Raw genomic sequence first — 20,810 nt, forward strand, 5'->3', positions numbered from 1 at the left:
CCTATGTTTGTCCCTACATATCGAAATGGCAGCACTGATTGAGACCTCTAACTAAATGCGCCATATTCTGCTAGTCTTCGTTGATTTGTATCTAATATCAAAAATAGTTGTTCAAGACGAAAGAAGGTTCTTTGTGATTTTGAGTCTTGAGACACAGATTACATCAACAAAATCTTTTAAAATTCTTCAAAAGGCGTCGACTGGAGCATGCGTTCTCTGACGTTTGAGAATCTAAGCAACGATTACTTTGGTTTTATAAGGCACACCCTTAATAAATTATAGTTGTCCAAATACTGTTTTTAAAGAGGCATGTGCGGCAAATCAAACTATCTGAATTGAGATCAAGCTTTGGACTTGACATGATAGAGTCTGTAATAGCCACAACCAATGATCCACGACTGTGACCATTATTTAAATAGGGGACCCTCTATTTAGTTCCACACCGAACATTTTTATTTTATTTTCGTATATTTTGAAAAGCGACTCGGATTTAAGTAATTTTGTTTATTAATGAGATCCTGCCTAATGAATCGAATGTATTCAAAAATTGAAGAAAATAACGTCCCTGGACCAGCTTAAAGGTATGACAAGTCTGGATAGGCGTTCTTAATGGTCCTAAAGTTCATATAGCGCAACGGTTGGAAAAAGTATACGCAAATGCATTGCAAAATTGTGCTGCAACCCGGGTTGACAGTGGTGCTGTTCAGCAAACATTTATGTCCTCTCGTGGTAACGGAACCGTTTTCTCATCTTCACTTAGATACATTAACCTCAGAATAAGGATATCGACGCTAAAAAAGAAATTTAATAGCTCTCAGAATAGTTAAATTACAGGCAGTGTTCTACATTGGCCACGAGGTCATTGGGAACGACTTCCTTGCTGTCAGGCACGGGTGTTATCACCTGACGTAGAACGAATTTTTCTTTATTGATGAAACGTGCTTCCGGGTGCGAGTGTTTGATAGGCAATCCATACAGAACCCGCCCGACAGCAGATGTCCAGAAGAAATGTATAGTGGTCTGCTACTAAACCTGTTGGAATTCACGTAATGTGTGCTCCGTGTTTTGCCTGTGTATTATTCAGCAGTCGCCCTACCGACAGTGAGAGCAGTCGTTGGCTGCTGTACAGCTCTGTTTGCAGCAACCAGTATTTGTGATTAACGCTCCTGTGAGGCTCTCCATTTAGTGCAAGAATGACAACTTTGAGAAGCGCAGGGTATACATTACAGCTTCGAGCGACGCGATGTCAAACGAACAAGGACATCTTCCTCATATCTTAAAACTACCGCCGACCACGTGACCCGAGAACGGCGTTAAAAAGACCTGCAGCCCCTTCCTTGTCGACAGGGACCCGGAGAGGGCGCAAGTGAGCGAGTCGTCTGAGGTCTGCTTCAGTCCGTGGCGAAAAATAAGGTTTATACTAATTTATTTTCTCCCCCTTATCTTTAATAGTATTCACTGTATACATCGTTGTATATTATTGTAAAATATAGGTCATCGGATTCACTGTTTTCTGATTTAGTTTGTAAAAATGTAGGTGTCATTATAAACGTCATACTCTTCCTAATAGTGAATGTTCTAATACACTTTTAGTTTGTTTGAACGATTTCTTTCCGATCCGTTACGTGTTACCACTTGGGACTTAAGAACACAAATTAATTTTGCTTAGAGCTCTTCACTTCACATCTCTTTCCTTTTCTTTTGTTGTTTTGTGCAACACTGTTTTCTTCTCAGTAATCAATTCCTACATTAATACATTGTCTGATAAATCAGACTGACTTATATATGTCTGTACGAAGTATCTGTCTTACAGTATATGTTATGTCTGTTGCAGAAGAAAACATTATTAGACTAGAGAAAAGAAACGACAGCACTAGGTAGTGGTGTTATGCATGCTGCAAAATATAACCGAACTTAAAGATTTAATTCATTAGTCCAGTCTTTACAACTTTGTACTATAAGACATAGTTCCACATATGAGCAGCACACATAATTCGCTTTGGACAGAATGGATATTTTAATCGTTATTTTTTTCGCTTTGGAAGAATGTTTCACATCTTTGTACTCAAATTCATCATGGAGACTCAGTTTAAAAAATTCTTTAATGTCGTGTAGATTAGAATATTTTTGAACATCTTTTCCCTGACACATTTCTCAGTATGATAAGCAAACACCTAAAATCAGTTAGCTGCAAATCAGTGGCTCTGTAATTAAAAAATATAGTGGCTAGAACTAGTATTTACGTACATTATTAACATAGCGTTAAAAAGTATGGACAATGTTTCGGAAATTTTTTTGGAAACCGAGACACACTGTTTGGGAGCTGTCGCACCGTAGAGTCGATAGGGTTCATATTTGTTCTGAAGTTGTCAGAGTCTTTCCGTTAACAGAAACCTAGAGGTAAAAGTAATCTCAAATGAGCTTTGGTGAATCTCCACATTGTGTCGCTATACCCTACTATTACCTATCCCAGACTACACTTACGGCGGTCGAGTTCAACTCTTGCGAATGCTAACAATAGTGATCTGCGCTTAAAAGTTTATGCTCAGTACGAAACCGTCCAAATCGCAATGAGTTCATCTCCATCGTTCTCCTGACCAGCAACCCCTCTGTGTAGAATTGGAGAGAGTCGTTTCCACAGATCATATTTTCTAGAATGTGGTTATAAGAAGGTGTGGAAAATATGAAAGGGAAGTTACCACAGAGCGTCGGTATGTTATTGGCACTCATATCACGCTTAAGCGTTAAATGAAATACTTCATCGAGCGAAATGTCTTAATAATGTCTTTCGAAAATACACTCGGCAGCCTTTGTATATTATACAATTTGCTCTTCTGCTGGACTATTTTAATAGATTATACTAGACTAAGAACAAATCGACAAATTTTGGCTCTGATCACTGATTTGGCATTGTGCTTCCATTAGTAACTGTCTTCGTTTTATTTTCCAACTAAGTTCTTCATTAACTTGATCTGGGAACTTAATTTCGGACCCTCACCTTGCTACGTTCTATTTTATGAACGAATCATCACAAGGAACCCAGCTGTCCAGTATCAAGACAGAGAGCCGCAAGAGTAGGTGGTCACTTTTAGTATACCCAATGCTCCGGAACTATGAAAACGACCACAGCCTCAATGCAGCGCTTGCAGTGCTCAACCCATCATTCACTTAAGAAAGTCACATTCACGCTTCCATGACAAAAATAGCTCAATCCATTAAAGAAACGGGTGTGACAAGAAATTTAACTCATTTTTCAGTGGTTCACTCTACGTATTGGAACTGAAGACGGCTGTCCTGTTGCGATTGCCTGCTGTTTGTATGGATATATGTTACTCTTGTATTGCTTACCCGATATGACGTTCGAAGTTCACAAAAATATTCGTCATGTATCAAACGTTTCTCCTCCACTCTTCCATGATCATTTACTACTTACAATAAGGTACTGATATCATTTTAACTATTATAGGACGTCAGTAATTGTACTATTTTGATTACGTTGTTATCTATACTATTATAATGCATTTACGCGTAGAGAGTTGCGCGCTTTCAGTAAGACAGCAGTTAAGGAATGTATATTGCTTGTTAACTTGACTGAGTGGTGAAAACAAGGGGACTATTGAATATCCGCAGGCAGCTGTGACCGAGCGGTTACAGGCGCTTCAGTCCGGAACCGCGCTGCTGCTACGGTCGCAGGTTCTAATCCTGCCTCGGGCATGGATGTGTGTCATGTCCTTAGGTTAATTAAGTTTAAGTAGCTCTATGTCTAGGGGCCGGACGACCTCAGATGTTAAGTCCCATAGTGCTTAGAGCCACCTGAACCATTTTTAAGTGAATATCCCATAAATCGGTCGACAGCAGTCCTAATGGCTTCCGGCTTATGGTCTCAGTAATTAGTGTTTTTCCTTACTTTAATCATTTGCAGCACTGAGCAAAAGGATCATATTAAGTTGTTAGATAACGTTGAAGTTTACTTCAGAGAAATTTCGGAACTATGATTTGCAAGACGTGAAAGGAAATTTCTAAAACTAGTGTGACCGTGAAACAGAAATTAAGCTGGGTAAAGAACGCTTCTGTTCTACTAGTTTCACATTCTACAGGGAAATAAACTGTTTGTCAAAATATGACACTTAACTTTTGACAGGCAGTCAATTTCTAAAAGCAGTACTTGGACTACAGAACAGACAGTGATCAATCTACCAAATTCAAAGAAGTGTGTGTCACTGAACTGACAATCGCTGTTGCTGGTAGCGGCCTACACTGCTGACGGAATTGTAACATGCCAACCTGGTATGGAATATTCAGTATTTGAGAAGATATTTCCTTGCTCAATGTAACTATATATCTGTTTTGTGTAGTTTTGTAGCAGTAACAGGTTTTAGCGTGCGAAACTGTCTTCACTGCTACAAAACAACCTTTATAGTATTGGTACCACAGAAAACTGAATGGGTACAATCGGGACATCAGTTTCGACAGCGATTTATTGCAACAGAAACGCTTTATCAAAACGCAATATAAAATAAAATAGCCATTGATGCTTAAAACGGGGTTATGTCAGATAATGCATATGGTTCTTACCGTATGGAATGCAAGAACATATGAAACTGTTTATACTACGTGTTTGTACATTGAAATAAAGTTTATAGCTTTTATCATGGATGACAGAAATCGTTTGACCCGTAGCGTCTCTTAAATAAACCTACGAATTTTTAACAAGGAACAGTAAGCAAAATCACTTAGAGGAAATGAAGATAAAGTGGAATATTATTAGGAGGAATCTGATCACAAGTGTCCTACAGGTGTACAGTAGGATAAGATGCGGTTCCACAAGAAAGCGTGTGAACTGACATGTCGAAGGAATCCTATGTTTCATTTTGAAAGCTGTACTGGGGTGGATATTGCACAATTTCTCGTTCGTTGCCATATGTTTATTGATGATCCAGTAATACACAGTTGTAATATTAGATGACAGGAAGATGCTATGTAGATTCCTCTTGAAGATATTTCACTTCATCTAGATCTCCCCTAATTGATTTGGGTTCATGTAATTCGTTAAAATGTCTTGGATACTTTTTAAGATACACTACTGGCCAAAAGATAATTATCACCCATGACAACAGCTCTACACTTTTTTATGTACAAACACTTCATACAAACCGAATAGACCAAGAAAATAAGTATTTTCTCTCTCTATCATTAAGTGCGTTGCATTATGGTCTGTATTTTAGCCTGTTCAGGATACCGACCCTATGCTCTCAGAAGAGCTGCACAAACTCTTGGTATTCTGCAGGTAAGATATTTTAGTGTTTTTGCAGCTATTTCAGTCCAACACGTTTGTAAATTATCGCGTAGATCTTCAACATTAGATGATCTCACTTTTCTCATATCCCTTTTCAAGTTCATCCTATGAGAGGTTAATGGGATAGAAGTCATATGACTGACTTGTCCAAATCATATTCTTCTGTTCCCAACCATTCCCTTTTCTACCGGTATACTCTCTGCACAAATTAGAAGCATGTCTGGAATCATTGTTCTCCTGCTGAACAAATCCACGACCAATAAGTCTCTTTCCTGGTGGAACTACATTGTTGGCCCACTGTCGTGTGGTATTCTTCCTTCTTTAATGTTACATTACTTCTCACAAGATGAGCGAATTTATCACCCATAAAACATCCCGACACCACTACCACTCTCCACCATGCTTCACCTTTGGCTCCACACACTGAATCTTCGTACGTTCTCCTCGAAGTCGACGAACGAACATTCGACGATGGCTTCCACATTCCTCTAACTCAAATTAGTCAGTGAATAACACCTTGTACCAATGCTGCACGCTTCCGTTTTTATGGTACTTCCTTATACAATCTTCTCTACAATCTTCTCGCCATATTTTGTTTAGGTGGTGAAGGTTCTTTGACCGCTATGCATCCATTAAAACCTTGTTCACGAAGACTGCGTCGTACTATTGAGATCGAGATTGTAGCTGCTCACGTCTTATTTACTATCCTGCGAATTTCAGGGGCAGTACGAATATTCTGACGTTTAACCGGTACGCATGTGAACTGATCTTCCTCATGTCATGTTGCTCGGGGTCCTCCGGAACGCGAAACCCTAGCATTGGCATCAGTTTGCGCGATCCGTTTCGTTGTATACATCACTGTAGATTGGGCTACGTCAACCGTTGTTGCTATAGTCTTAGTAGGATAGCCTTCCTGAATCAGAGCTATAGTTACAGCATATTTTTCAGTTCCGTTTTCCTACTTGTCCCATTAGAAGGCAGTATGTTACGAATATGATCGGATATACTAGCACACTACTAGATGCACATAATTTACATCTAAGTCTACATCATACTCCGTAAGCCACCTAATGGTTTGTGGCGGAGGGTACTTTAGATACCACTATCTGATCCCTCCAACCCTGTTCCTCTCGTGAATAGTGCGTGTGAAGAATGATTGTCGGTAAGGCTATGTATTGGCTCTAATTTCTCGAATTTTCTCCTCGTGGTCAATACGCGAGATGTATGTAGAGGGGAAGTAATATTTTGTCTGACTGACTCCTCCTGAAAAGTGCTGTCCCGAAATTTCAATTGTAAATCTCTCCGTGATGCACAACGTCTCTCTTTAAACGTCTGCCAGTGGAGTTTGTTTAGCATCTCCGCAGCGCTCTCTCACCAATTAAGCGATCCTGTGACGAAACGCGCCGCTCTTCGTTGGATCTTCTCTATGTCCTCTATCGGTCCCACCTGATAGGGATCCAAGGTAGATGAGCAATATTCAAGAATCTGGAGAAAAAGCGCCTATAAGCCACTTCTTTCGTGGATGAGTTACATAACCTTAAGATTCTTCCACTGAATCATAGTCTTGTGTCTGCTTTTCCCACTATCTGTTTTATATGGTCATTTCAGATCGCTGTGGATAGTGAGGCCTAGATATTTTATGGCAGACGCTGTCTCCAATTGTTTATAATCAATAGTATAACTGTACAATAGTGGATGCGCAATATGTTAGATTTATTTACATTCAGGTTCAACTGCCAGAGTCTGCACCATTCATCAGTTCTCCGCAGGTCGTTCTGCAAATTCTTATTATCTTCTGCCGTATTCTGACGTTGCTACTCTGATATAAAGAACTGCATCATCTGGCAATAGCCTTAGAGAGCATCCGACGCTCTCTACCATGTCATTTATATATACAGGGTTATTACAAATGATTGAAGCGATTTCACAGCTCTACAATAACTTTATTATTTGAGATATTTTCGCAATACTTTGCACACACATACAAAAACTCGAAAAGTTTTTTTAGGCATTCACAAATGTTCGATATGTGCCCCTTTAGTGATTCGGCAAACATCAAGCCGATAATCAAGTTCCTCCCACACTCAACGCAGCATGTACCCATCAATGAATTCGAAAGCATCGTTGATGCGAGCTCGCAGTTCTGGCACGTTTCTTGGTAGAGGAGGTTTAAACACTGAATCTTTCACATAACCCCACAGAAAGAAATCGCATGGGGTTAAGTCGGGAGAGCGTGAAGGCCATGACATGAATTGCTGATCGTGATCACCACCACGACCGATCCATCGGTTTTCCAATCTCCTGTTTAAGAAATGCCGAATATCGTGATGGAAGTGCGGTGGAGCACAATCCTGTTGAAAGATAAAGTCGGCGCTGTCGGTCTCCAGTTGTGCCATGAGCCAATTTTCCAGCATGTCCAGATACACGTGTCCTGTAACGTTTTTTTTTTTCCCAGAAGAAGAAGGGGCCGTAAACTTTAAACCGTGAGGTTGCACAAAACACGTTAACTTTTGGTGAATTGCGAATTTGCTGCATGAATGCGTGAGGATTCTCTACTGCCCAGATTCGCACATTGTGTCTGTTCACTTCACCATTAAGAAAAAATGTTGCTTCATCACTGAAAACAAGTTTCGCACTGAACGCATCCACTTCAATGAGCTGTTGCAACCGCGCCGAAAATTCAAAGCGTTTGACTTTGTCATCGGGTGTCAGGGCTTATAGCAATTGTAAACGGTAAGGCTTCTGCTTTAGCCTTTTCCGTAAGATTTTCCAAACCGTCGGCTGTGGTACGTTTAGCTCCCTGCTTGCTTTATTCGTCGACTTCCGCGGGCTACGCGTGAAACTTGCCCGCACGTGTTCAACCGTTTCTTCGCTCACTGCAGGCCGACCCGTTGATTTCCCCTTACAGAGGCATCCAGAAGCTTTAAACTGCGCATACCATCGCCGAATGGAGTTAGCAGTTGGTGGATCTTTGTTGAACTTCGTCCTGAAGTGTCGTTGCACTGTTATGACTGACTGATGTGAGTGCATTTCAAGCACGACATACGCTTTCTGGGCTCCTGTCGCCATTTTGCCTCACTGCGCTCCCGAGCGCTCTGGCAGCAGAAACCTGAAGTGTGGCTTCAGCCGAACAAAACTTTATGAGTTTTTCTACGTATCTGTAGTGTGTCGTGACTATATGTCAATGAATGGAGCTACGGTGAATTTATTGAATCGCTTCAGTCATTTGTAATAGCCCTGTGTATTGTGAACAGCAACGGTCCTATCACACTTCGCTGTGATGCTCTGGATATTACCTTTACACCTGTAGATTTAGTTCCGTTAAGAGCGACGTGTTGAGCTGTATCTGCAAGAAGGCTTGAATCCAATCGCAGGTCTGCTCCGATACTCCGTAAGTTAGTATTTTTTTCATTAAATGGCAACGCGGGGCGGTGGCAAATGCTTTACTGAAATCAAGGAACACGGCATCAGCCTGACAGCCGTTATCCACTGTGCAGTGGATCTCTTGGAGGAACAGAAGAACAGAGCGAGCTGAGTTTCACAGGATCTCTGTTTCTGGAATCCATGTTGATTTTTATAGAGGAGCTGTTCATTTCGTAAGAACGTCATTATTTTTTAGCAGAAACATATTCCATAATTCTACAACAGATTGACGTCAACGATTTAGGTCTATAATTCTGTGGATCTGTCTTACGGCCTTTCTTAAAAACGGGATTGACCTGCGCTTTTTTCCAGTCGTTAGGTACCATTCGTTGCTCAAGCGATCTATGATAAATTACTGCTTAGTGGGGAGCAAGTTCTTTCGCATAATATTTATAGAATCTTATAGGTATCTCATCTGGTCCTGAAGCCTTTCCACTACTAAGCGATTGAAGCTACTTTTCAGTTCCACGATCGGTTATCTCAATGTGTGCCATTTCGACGTTCGCACGACGATTGAAAGGAGGAACAGTGTTACTGTCTTCAGCGGTGAAACAACTTCGGAAGACCGTATTCAGTATTGCGGCCTTCTCTATGTTATCTTCCGTTTCGGTGCCGGTGTGGTCACTTAGGAAATGAATAGATGATTTTGACCCACTTACTGATTTTATGTATGACCAAAATCTGTTAGGGTTTCTACTCAGGTCGGTTGACAACGCCTTACTTTCGAAATCATTGAACGCTTCTCTCATTGCTCTCCCTACGCTCATTTTCGCTTCGATCAGCTTTTGTTTCTTAGCTAGGTTTTACTTCTGTTGAATCTGAGATAAACTGCTTTTTGTGTACGTAGCGCTTGTATGTATGTACTGTATTTTACTGTAGTGTATGCATGTACTGTAAAATAACGCGAACTGCTTGCTGCACAAACAGCCGAAGGAATGAATCCTGTTCGAATAGAGCCATCATAGGTAAAAACACGTCAATGTTATTGTGGTTACAAGTCAGCTCTCCTCGAGCAAATTGTTAAATACACAACACAGACGTTTAGTCTTTACGTGCGTATAGTTCTTTTATTATCAGAACGGGGATTTGATCGAACACTCAAAACGAAGTCCCTGATTTAACCACAAATCCATAACTGCGATGGATGATCGAAAATATTTGATGCCAGTGTATGTTACAGATTTTGGTATCTTTGCACGTAGCTGAACTCGAAAAATAATATATTTTAAAGCTTTTGGTGTCGATTATGCCGGTGGTCGGCTCTATGTTTACGGTTCCCATCAGTTGATTAAAGACTTTATTATGGTTCTGAAAGAATTTTTATGACCCTGAGGTAGAGAAGCATAGCAAACAGTGGGAACACGTGGATTCACTACAGCCAAATAGGCAGAGAGTAAACTATTATCGCGGAAATGGCTCTGAGCACTATGCGACTTAACTTCTGAGGCCATCAGTCGCCTAGAACTTTGAACTCATTAAACCTAACTAACCTAAGGACATCACACACATCCATGCCTGAGGCAGGATTCGAACCTACGACCGTAGCGGTCGCTCGGTTCCAGACTGTAGCGCCTAGAACCGCACGGCCACTCCGGCCGGCTCTATTATCGGGGAAGGTGAGGCTGACTGATTATTGGGATTGCCATGTAGGGCTGACAGACTATACTCGTAAAGGGATGTCAAGGTGAAGAGTCGCTACACTCTAACCAGTAGGTGGTTTTTTTTTTTTTTTTTTTCACGAAGTTTCCTCAACTCACCCCGTGTAGGACTCAGCCTCACATGCTGTTTCTTTTACATGGCACCCAGTGCCTTTAATCTCTTTCCTCGGATGGAGCAACCATTGCGTTTCAGGTATTTCTAGAATGACAAGAAGGTGATATTCATGGTGAAACGTTTCCTGAACAGCTGAAATGAAGACTTCTGCAAAAAAGGTCTCCGTCAAGTTACCCATCGTTGGTCAATATGTGCCGCATTGGAGGCTGAATACGTTAAGGTCTACTAACAACGTCACTAACATTAACTGTCATAGTTTGATTTTCTCGAAGTGACAGTTAAAGCTTTAATACTACCCCTCGTATTTTAGTAACAAGTGAATAGTACCTTTATAATTAAGGGGTATCTTTACAATTAATCTGGATCTGGAGGGTAAAGTACACACTTAATACAACTATCGCTCAAACGGAATGCAGTAGGATGTGCCGTACATCAGAGCTGGATGAAGCATGGAGTGGAATTTTAGAGTGAGAGCGTAAACAAAAATTCTGGCAAAAGAACATTTATAAGACCGGTAAATTTAATAGCGCACATGAATATGTGTATTGAGTAATGTGATGGTTGCTGTTGCCAGCAATCTATTACATCGCATATTAATTAAACGTAGAACTTTACTTCGGAGTCCCCTGCAAGGTCTATGATCTATGGAAGAGGAATGATCAAAGAATGGTTTAATCACGAACACTTACATTCACACCCACTTAAGAGACTAACAGGAAGGGAAAGAACTAAAAACCATCACCACAGCACACGTGGGTAGCAGGAGGGACTGTTCCCTTAATTTTAACATGCGGGATAAATGAATAAAATTTCTATTAAAGTGAACTGTTATAAAAATGATGCGTAAATAACAATCACAGTTAATTAAGATATTCTACAGCGGAAGATCACTGCGGCCTTGGCACTGTACGCTTTCTCATTAGATCACGACCACGTGGTCCTCACAAACAAATGCGTGCACAAAGAAAGTTATCAAGTGAGATGGATTGCACAAAATTCAGTCATAAAATCATGGAAATCATACGCAATATACATGCTCTCGCGAAAAGGTTACTAAACAAAATGAACTGAATCACAGTAAACTCAACACGGCTGCACGTGTTTGATAAACAATTCAACTGAACAATAGCCCACACCGTCCCTGGATTTTAACGCATGTAACACTCGCGAATTAGCAAGTAAAATTTGTCACACACGACAATAAACTATGAACGATGGAAGGAAGCATTTACTTTGATTAGCTTTAAAAAATTTGCATAAAACACAACATTAACTTCTCATCGAAAAGGCACACCTACCGCCAGTAGCTCTCACCTGTCTCGCGTCCCACGGAACACTCTACGAGCATTCGCTCTCCAACTAAAACCGCTCCCCGGAAGTGGCCAGAGGAACCTCTGTTGTGGTGTCAACCTATACAACAGGTTCGTCCAGGGCAAACAGAAACTCTCTGCAATCTGGTACGTATTTCCTTCAGTTGACTGTTCTGATACAGTGGCAGTCTATTACATTTCCATGGAACTACACACTGAAATCCTTGCACACACTCATTCATACATTCAGTTGATCGGACAAGAAGAGGAAAGAACAGATACATTGAAGTATGGCACTTGAACGTATCAATCATGCATATGGGGCTCCGGCAAGTACCAATAACCTAATGAAATGTTAAAACGAAATATGTATAGTATACTGTGGCCACCACAAACACACTGAGCTGCTCAGTCTTTTCCCTTTTCTTCTTTACATCTTGGATAATAGACCATTTTCACCAACAGTTGAGGTGCCAGAGAGAAACAAATGAAGCTGTGTGGTATGGCGAAATCATGAAGAGCCTCAAGCAGAGACCCTTCACAAGGAATCAAAAGTGTCTGTGTAGCGGCAAATTTGACGTTGGTTTTAGTGTTACGGTTATGAGATACCCGTTCTTGTTTGCAGGAACATGGAATACACAGAGAGTGCCCACGACCAGCTCCTGGGTCCTGAGGCGCTAGTGCTGCGTCTGTTGGGATTCTGGAAGCCGCAGCAAGGCCGCAAGAACTTGCCCGGAGTTCTCCTCACGTCCATAACTCTGGCATCCCTCTCAATAATTCCTGCTGGGGCTGCTGTCAGACTGTGCGCAGATTTTCCAGAAGATCTGGAGGAGTTGGTCCTTTGCACCTACATTTTTATTATTTGCTTCGGATCTTTAATTAAGGTGAGAATTAGAAGTTTTGAAGAATGGTAGCTCTTGAAAATGCCACGTACAGCGTTGAAGACGGATTGTTCCAAATGGTAGCTAGTCACCCCTATTCAAGTTCAATGCAAAATTTTCACCTCTATTTTAGCGCTGTTCTGGAATTACAGAATTTTCGACGATTGTGTGAATAGGAAGATCAGTATTCTCTGGGGCAGTATAAAGAACCATTAAGTGCTACGGGAACATAAAAATAAGTGATCAATGACATTTCGACTCTTTGAGGTCAAACAGTCGCGTCTGTGGAACCAAAGAGGAAATAATGATGCTACACAGCAACTAAATCGTTATAGACCACCCAGCTAACCACATTTGGAAATGAAAGACGTCTTGCCAGTACGTACATATTCACTAACTGATGAAAAGTATTAAAAATGGTTCAAATGGCTCTGAGCACAATGGGACTTAACTGCTGAGGTTATCAGTCCCCTAGAACCTAGAACTACTTAAGTCTAACTAACCTAAGGACATCACACACATCCATTCCCGAGGCAGGATTCGAACCTGCGACCGCAGCGGTCGCGCGGTGCCAGACTGTAGCGCCTAGAACCGCTCGGCCGCCCTTACGTAAAACCGGAATCTACCACTAGATGTCAGGAGAGACAGGGCATTAGGTGCAGATGTAGGTGGAGAGTAATGTGTTGTCAGTAGAACAGCAGTAATGGTATAATACATCCGTCTGTTATTTCAAAAGTGGAACTCGATATTATCTGAGTACGAGAGAATGAAGAACATTTCAGCGCTTCTAAAGGTGTCGACTGTTGGTAATGTGACTGTGAAGTGGAAATGCGAAGGGGCAACCATTACTGAGGGTCGTTGCAAAACATGTGTGGAATCAGCGGAAGGAATCACTCCGGTGTGCTAACAGGAGTCCAGCTATGGCAATGCAGTGCGTGGGGAGTTATGAAGTAAGGGATATAATGGTCGGGGAGCTCCTCGTAAGCCGGACGTATCTCTGTAGTCAGCACTAAGCGAAACTTGAGGTAGTGTAAACAGCGACGCCACTCAAAAGTGGCTGAGTGGAAACGATTAACTTAGACTGAAGAATCACGCTATTCCCTGTGTACATCTGATGCAAGGATTTGGGTTTCGGCAAATTTCCGGAGAACGTTACGGCCACCATGTGTCACGTCAACAGTGAAGTACGGGGCAGATGGTGTTACGATATAAGGGCCTTTCTGAGATTAGTATGTGGCTCCCTTCTTGCGCTTAACACTTTGCCGTCCGCACGTCTCGTACAAATTTATTCGCTTGGCGCCGGCAGCGCTAATTCTGATTACTTGACTTGTCGCCGGCCGCTTGTCACCTTTCCGTTGATGACAAGCTTCAAACACATTAACTTTTGCGCGCTTTAATTTTCCGGTATTCCTCTGTTTTGCCGTGTCGTTCCACATACTTGAATTTTCTTTTCAAGTAACTTTTCTGCAAATTCTACACTGTTATAATAATTATCCATGCAGAGGTGATGCCACTTTCCATCATAAGGTGTCAATAGTCCCATCACTGTTTTTGCTAAAGGCTGTCCAGCGCCGGAATGTATCTTGAATGAGGAAATGTATCCCGTACTCGAATCACATAGCATCAGAATGAGTACGCCACATTTCGTAATTTTCGACGAATTGTAAACTTTAGAATTTAACCGTCGACGCCACGGTGTCAATCCTTTCTCAATTGAGATGTTTTGACTTAGATTAAACGTTTCTTTAAGCTTTTTGGGAAAAAAAATCTATTACGAATAGCACTTTGACAAGCCTGTCGGCATTATCCGGTTTATTGTTGGTGTCATAAAAATGTAAAAATTATATTTGTCTGAATCGGATGCGGGACAGACATCGTTTTGTGAAATATCGGTGTGTCTATCGACGGATTCATTGAGCAATAATCACCGATTCTTGCTGTTTTTACAGTTCCCATAACGATTGCAAGCCCAAACTATTTTCTAAGTCATGGTCGCGTAACGTCGACAAATTTGGCATTTTTTTTTAAATCCAGTTTCCTGCTATTGCAATTTTGACTGTTGTACTTGTTGGTTTCGTTGCTTATATATTCAAATCGTTCCCAATATATAATTCTACGATATCCTCGACGCTCTGTGTATCTTTGGGGAATATGTTTGGACCCAGCATCCTTCAGATTTATTATTGCTCCTCGATAAATCAAATTCTGGCCACTGTGCACTGTCTTCTTCTTCTGATTCAGCCGGATCAGTTGGCAGCCGTAGCGTTCCTGAATTTTTCTTGGACGTATTTCACTATCTTCCTACGATTCTGCTTCACTTTTCTTTTTAATATATCCAGTGTCTTCTTCTCAATCGGCCAAGTCGTCCTGAACGCCAGACAAGAGGTCCATGCATTCATCGCAAATAATTCCATTGTCTCCTCCGTCCGCCATGATGAAAGGGCACAACTACTTATAAAAACAAAAATCTTGTTGACGTGTGTAACTTACTGTTTCCTAAACAAAGCACCAACAGAATGCAAAAATACTAAAGTGCTGTCGCCGGCCACTGCGCGATACTTTGCTCACGACACCACTGGGGTGTCGCCGGCCGTTGACCGCATTTCGCACACGACTACTGTGGTGTCGCCGGACGGCATAGTGTTAAGAAAAACCTAAGTGGGTAAGAATATGAATGCAGTTGACAGCATTGCGTAGTTGCTGCGTAAAGTTGAGGAAGAACCAGGAAAGGAAGCCACTTCTCCACAAACATTGAAACACCCCACTGAATGTGTCCTCAGCAGAGTTAAAACCGTCATAAAAGCGAATGCCCGACACGCCTCATAGTAGTGGCCACAAATAGAGATCCGTATAATTTCGATCGGATGGTGTAGCTTCGCTGGATCTGCGCGGTAGCCACTCCGTCGACTTCTATTTTCCACAAGAAATGAACGCCACGCATTGAACTTGGCATGAGGCGGCTAGCGTACTGAGTAGCGGAATGTAGTGTTTTTAAGGAGTGCCACTACCGCAGTGATGGTTACATATCTTTCAGTTGCTGCTGTGGTGGTAGAAATCTGACACCGTGCATTGCTGACTGGTCAAGCGAACAAACGTCTTATGTTTTCAGCAATCTTTAACTAATTGGGTGGAGAGTGACTGGACAGTAACATATACAAACTTCGTTTGGTGCTGTAACATCAAATCTGGAAACGCTACTGTAGCACATAAGATTTTCATATCGCACTGAACGCTAAAGATCAGAATTAATGTACTGTTCAGTAACTGTGAACATTCGTGTATTGTCATCTAACGAATCTATGGTATGCAATCAATGAAGAACAAATACTTATTTGTTGCTGTTACTATATTCACAAAATCCTGTGAATTTATTACCCGGTGTATCGTAGAATAACACAAGTAATGTAGAATTACAAAAGTATAATTAAAAATTAAACATAAATTTATGATTACCGATTGATCTCCATTAACAACTGGTAGACAGCAATTAACTGGCGCTGAAATGTGTTATTTACATACACTTCCGTGATAGATACTTCCCAATAAAATCAAAAACAATGATATACCAGCGTAAGTTAACAACTGTTATTTTCAAAAATTTACTGATTATATGAATTTCTAAAGCAGACACTTGGTGAGCACAAACTGACAATAGTGAGATATAAGTATAACTTGTGATATATAGGTTATAGTGTCTGGACTTGCTATAACTAAGAACAACCATAGGACCTGAAACTGACATGCTTATTTTGAATCAGTGGTTACAGTAATCGACAAAAAATAAATAGCTCTTTTCACTGCAAATGCTTTATTAGGTAATGAATGTGAAGAAGCCCACCAATTTCAGTCAGTGACATAATTCACCATACCATTCGTCGTTTCGTCACGCAGAACTGTTGATTTACATGTACATCGTACTCCACAAGTGTGTGACGGATGGTACTCCTGGTACCACTAACTGATCCTCTCCTATTCTGTTCCACTCGCGAATGGGGCATGGGAAAAACTATTGTCTGTAAGCAACTGCATCCGCTCAAATTTATCGAATTTCTTCGTCTTATCCATTTTGTGAATGTGTGTGGAAGTAAGTCAAACGTTGTCTGACCTCTCCGTGAAAGTGCTTTCTCGAAATTTCAATAGGTAACCTCGGCGTAACGCACAACGTATCCTTGTAACGTCCGCCACTGGAGTTTATTGAGCTTCTCACTAACCATCTCGCATCGATAAACAGTCCCTAGACGAATCGCACTGGGTCTTCCTAGGATGTCCTCTACCTCTTCTATCAGTCCTACCAGGTAAGGATCTAATATTCATGAACAGTATTCAAGGAATGGTCGAACAACGCCTTGTCAGCCAGTTCCTTCTTGGACCAGTTAGATTTCCTTAAAATTCTCTCTATGGAGCTCTGTCTATCACACAGCTTAAGAGCCAAGAAGACAAAGCACTACGTATGGAACCCACGTGTCTCCCTAATGTACTTTACAGGGAACAAAATATGGGATATTATTTGGACTGAAGTTAGGAACAAACAAAAGATTATTGGTAGGCAAAAGTGCATTGACAAAAAGTGCCGTGTCCTTCTGTCATAACTGAAGAAAGGAAAATTGTCATGTACGAACATGAGAGACAGTAATTACAATTCTTTGTGGTGCTTGCAATTTTGCATGTGGAGTTCGCAAATGGATTTAGTAACAGATAGTCAATTTCATTTTTTCCACGGCGTTTTAAGCAGTTCAGAACTGACACACGACTTTCTGCATCCCTGTTATCAAAGCGTCAGTGAATTTAGACGCCAGTAAGATATAAGATGCCCGCCCGGTTGGCCGTGCGGTCTAACGCACGGCTTTCCGGGCGGGTAGGAGCGCCTTGACCCCGGCGAGAATCCGCCCGGCGGATTTGTGTCGAGGTCAGGTGAACCGGCCAGTCTGTGGATGGTTTTTAGGCGGTTTTCCATCTGCCTCGGCGAATACGGACTGGTTCCGTTTATTCCGCCTCAGTTACACTATGACGACGATTGCTGCGCCAACAAGTTCTCCACGTACGCGCACACCACCATTACTCTACCACGCAAATATAGGGGTTACATTCGTCTGGTGTGAGACGTTCCCTGGGGAGGTCCGCCGGTGGCCGAACCGCACAATAACCCTGGGTTCGGTGTGGGGCGGCGGAGGGGTGGAGTGGACTGCGGTAGTCGTCGTGGGGTTGCGGACCACTGCGGCTGCTGCAGGGACGCAGCCTCTCCGTCGTTTCTAGGTCCCCGGGTAACATACAATACAATACAATGCAAAGACATAAGATGTTGCAGTTCGAATACACTAGACATTTGTAATGGACGTTCGATGGTTCGCTTAGCAATTGATAACCATAACTTGAGAGTTATGTGTATTTTTCGAAGTTAACATGATTTTATGTCTATGCCCGAACCATTGTTATCCATTAATGCATTGTTGCGTTAAAATCCTGATAAAATTTACCTGTTGTTTCTGATCTTAAAATATTTAAGTAGCACGAGGCCCAATACATATCACGACTAGTACTAACAGCACTTCTGCGGTGGCTAGACGGACTAAGGGATCGGTGGGCGCAAACGTATTCGGACCGTCTGTGTGGCACTTGGCAAACAGCGGCTGGCAGGGGCTACAAGGGCGACAATGTGTGGTGGGCACCTCGTGGTTGATCGAGACTGTAGATTTCATTATAATTGCCTCCACTAGTTTCAACACTTGTACACATATTTAAGCTAGCTGTGATTTCATTGTTGACAGTTATGCACACATTATTGAAACATTACAATACGGGGCGTCATGATTGATGTGGACACAATAGACTTGAAGGCGCCAAAACAATAACAAGACTGTGAGTAGCAGAGCACAGTAGTTAAAATTTTTATTACTAGCATCGGTGGCGAGCGCACGCAATAAGAAACGAGTTTAATAACGATAAAGTTTCTTCTTGTTTGCAATTCACATAGGTTATTACACACAACAACATACTTTGACAGTCATTTTATAGCCTTTACTGATGTAGTTAATCGACGAAAGTCAGAAATTTATTAAAACAATTAATCATAATTGTACGACAGCATGCTCGGACATACTATTAGCACATAAAATTATTTGAAATGGTAATTCAAAGCAATGAGTTTCGCTAAAATCTTATTAACTTGGACCAGGTGATTTAACGTTGGTAACAACATATTTCGGTGGATCGTTTCCTCCCCTTATCACGTTACTGTTGCATTTCTCCATAATGATCTTTATGTTTTTGCCACAAAAACATAACAAAAGATTTTAAATTTCAATAAGGCTGATTGATTACAGACAGTACAATAAAAATTTTGTATTCTTTTGCCATAATCTTGACACTCTAGACAGTAAGAGAATTTTGTAGCACCAAACTGATTTGTGAATGCCATCTCTTCATAAATGAACAATGACGTTATTTTTAATTTCTTATTTTTCGATAATGGTTTCATCTGTAAGTAACTGCAGAGTTTTCATCCGCTGCGACATCTGTATCTGCCACGGTCCAACTTCAACCGACTTTATCGCTATTGGTAACAGGATTCATCACGATAAAATGACATTCTGTACAACTGTGTATACCGGCGCCTTCCACTTGTCTTTCTTAGGGTTGAAGGACGTCTTTGGTGCGTGTTACAATTTGTTGCTAAGATCGAGATGGAAAAATGGTTCAAATGGCTCTGAGCACTATGGGACGAAACGTCTGAGGTCATAAGTCCCTTAGACTTAGAACTACTTAAACCTAACTAACCTAAGGACATCATACACATCCCTGCCCGAGGCAGGATTCGAAGATCGAGATCGACATCGAGACATTCGGAACATTATGTAAGCACTAACCCACCAGCCAACTCGTTCCCACAAATAGGTGTAGAGAAACAATGAAGTCCTTTATTTATCATATTGCACTGTGTCTGTTAAAAGTATCAGTCTGAGGTTACCATACACAAGTTTACTATACTTTCTTACTCGCAAGTAATTGAAGAACCTTCCAAAAAACATTACTATGAAACAGCTCGCCGTTGTCAGCCTTGTTCAGAAGAATTTTTTGCTTGACAACTTCCTCTCGACTCAGCAGACGAACGGCCACCATCCACTGGCTGCGAGCCGACCGTGGTGGCCGAGCGGTTCTAGGCGCTGCAGTCTGGAAGTGCGCGACCGCTACGATCGCAGGTTCGAATCCTGCCTCGGGCATGGATGTGTCTGATGTCCTTAAGTTAGTCAGGTTTAAGTAGTTCTAAGTTCTAGGGGAGTGACGACCTCAGACGTTAAGTCTCATAGTGCTCAGAGCCATGTGAACCATTTTTGAACTGGTTGCGAGTCGCTAGACGGCGTCTGACCAGGTGATAATAACACATTGCTCCTTGCACCTATGATCTACAGCGCAGGTTGTAGCACTCACATTGGCAAGCTATAGATTATTTATTATTGTGGTTTGATTTTCTACGATAAATCTATAATCCGTGTGACAGCTGCTAATGTAACATATAACACGAGCAATATTGTAGTGTAAAACCTTCCGTTCCCGGTAAATTTTACCTGAAATAAATACATTGAGTTGAGAAATTTAATGGGCTCAATGCTAATATTCTGTCCGACCTTCCTTCGCTCGGCGTAGTGCAACAAACTAACGTGCAATAGATTCCTCAAGTGCTAGGAAGTCACCTACTGAAATAATAAGCTATGCTGCCTCCGTAGCCGTCCATAATTGCAAAAGAGTTGCCGGTGCAGGATTTTGTCCACGAACTGACTCCCCAATTATGTCCCATGAACGTTCGGTGGAAGTCTGGCGATCTGTATGGCCAGGTCATTCGCTCGAATTGTCCAGAATGTTCTTTAAACCAAATACAAACAACTGAGTCCCAGTGACATGGCATATTGTCAGGCATGAAACTTCCATACGTGTTTGAGAACATGAAGTCCATATATGGCTACAAATGGACTCCAAGTAGCTGAACGTAACCATTTCCAGTCAATCATCCGTTCAGTTTGACCAAAGGACCCAGTCCATTCCATGTTAATACAGCCCACACCGCTACGGAGCCGCCACCAGCTTGCACAATGGCTTGTTGAAATCTGGGGTCCATAGCTTCGTCGGGGTGTG

The sequence above is a fragment of the Schistocerca americana genome, chromosome 1 (assembly GCF_021461395.2).
Source record: "Schistocerca americana isolate TAMUIC-IGC-003095 chromosome 1, iqSchAmer2.1, whole genome shotgun sequence".
Taxonomy (NCBI): domain Eukaryota; kingdom Metazoa; phylum Arthropoda; class Insecta; order Orthoptera; family Acrididae; genus Schistocerca; species Schistocerca americana.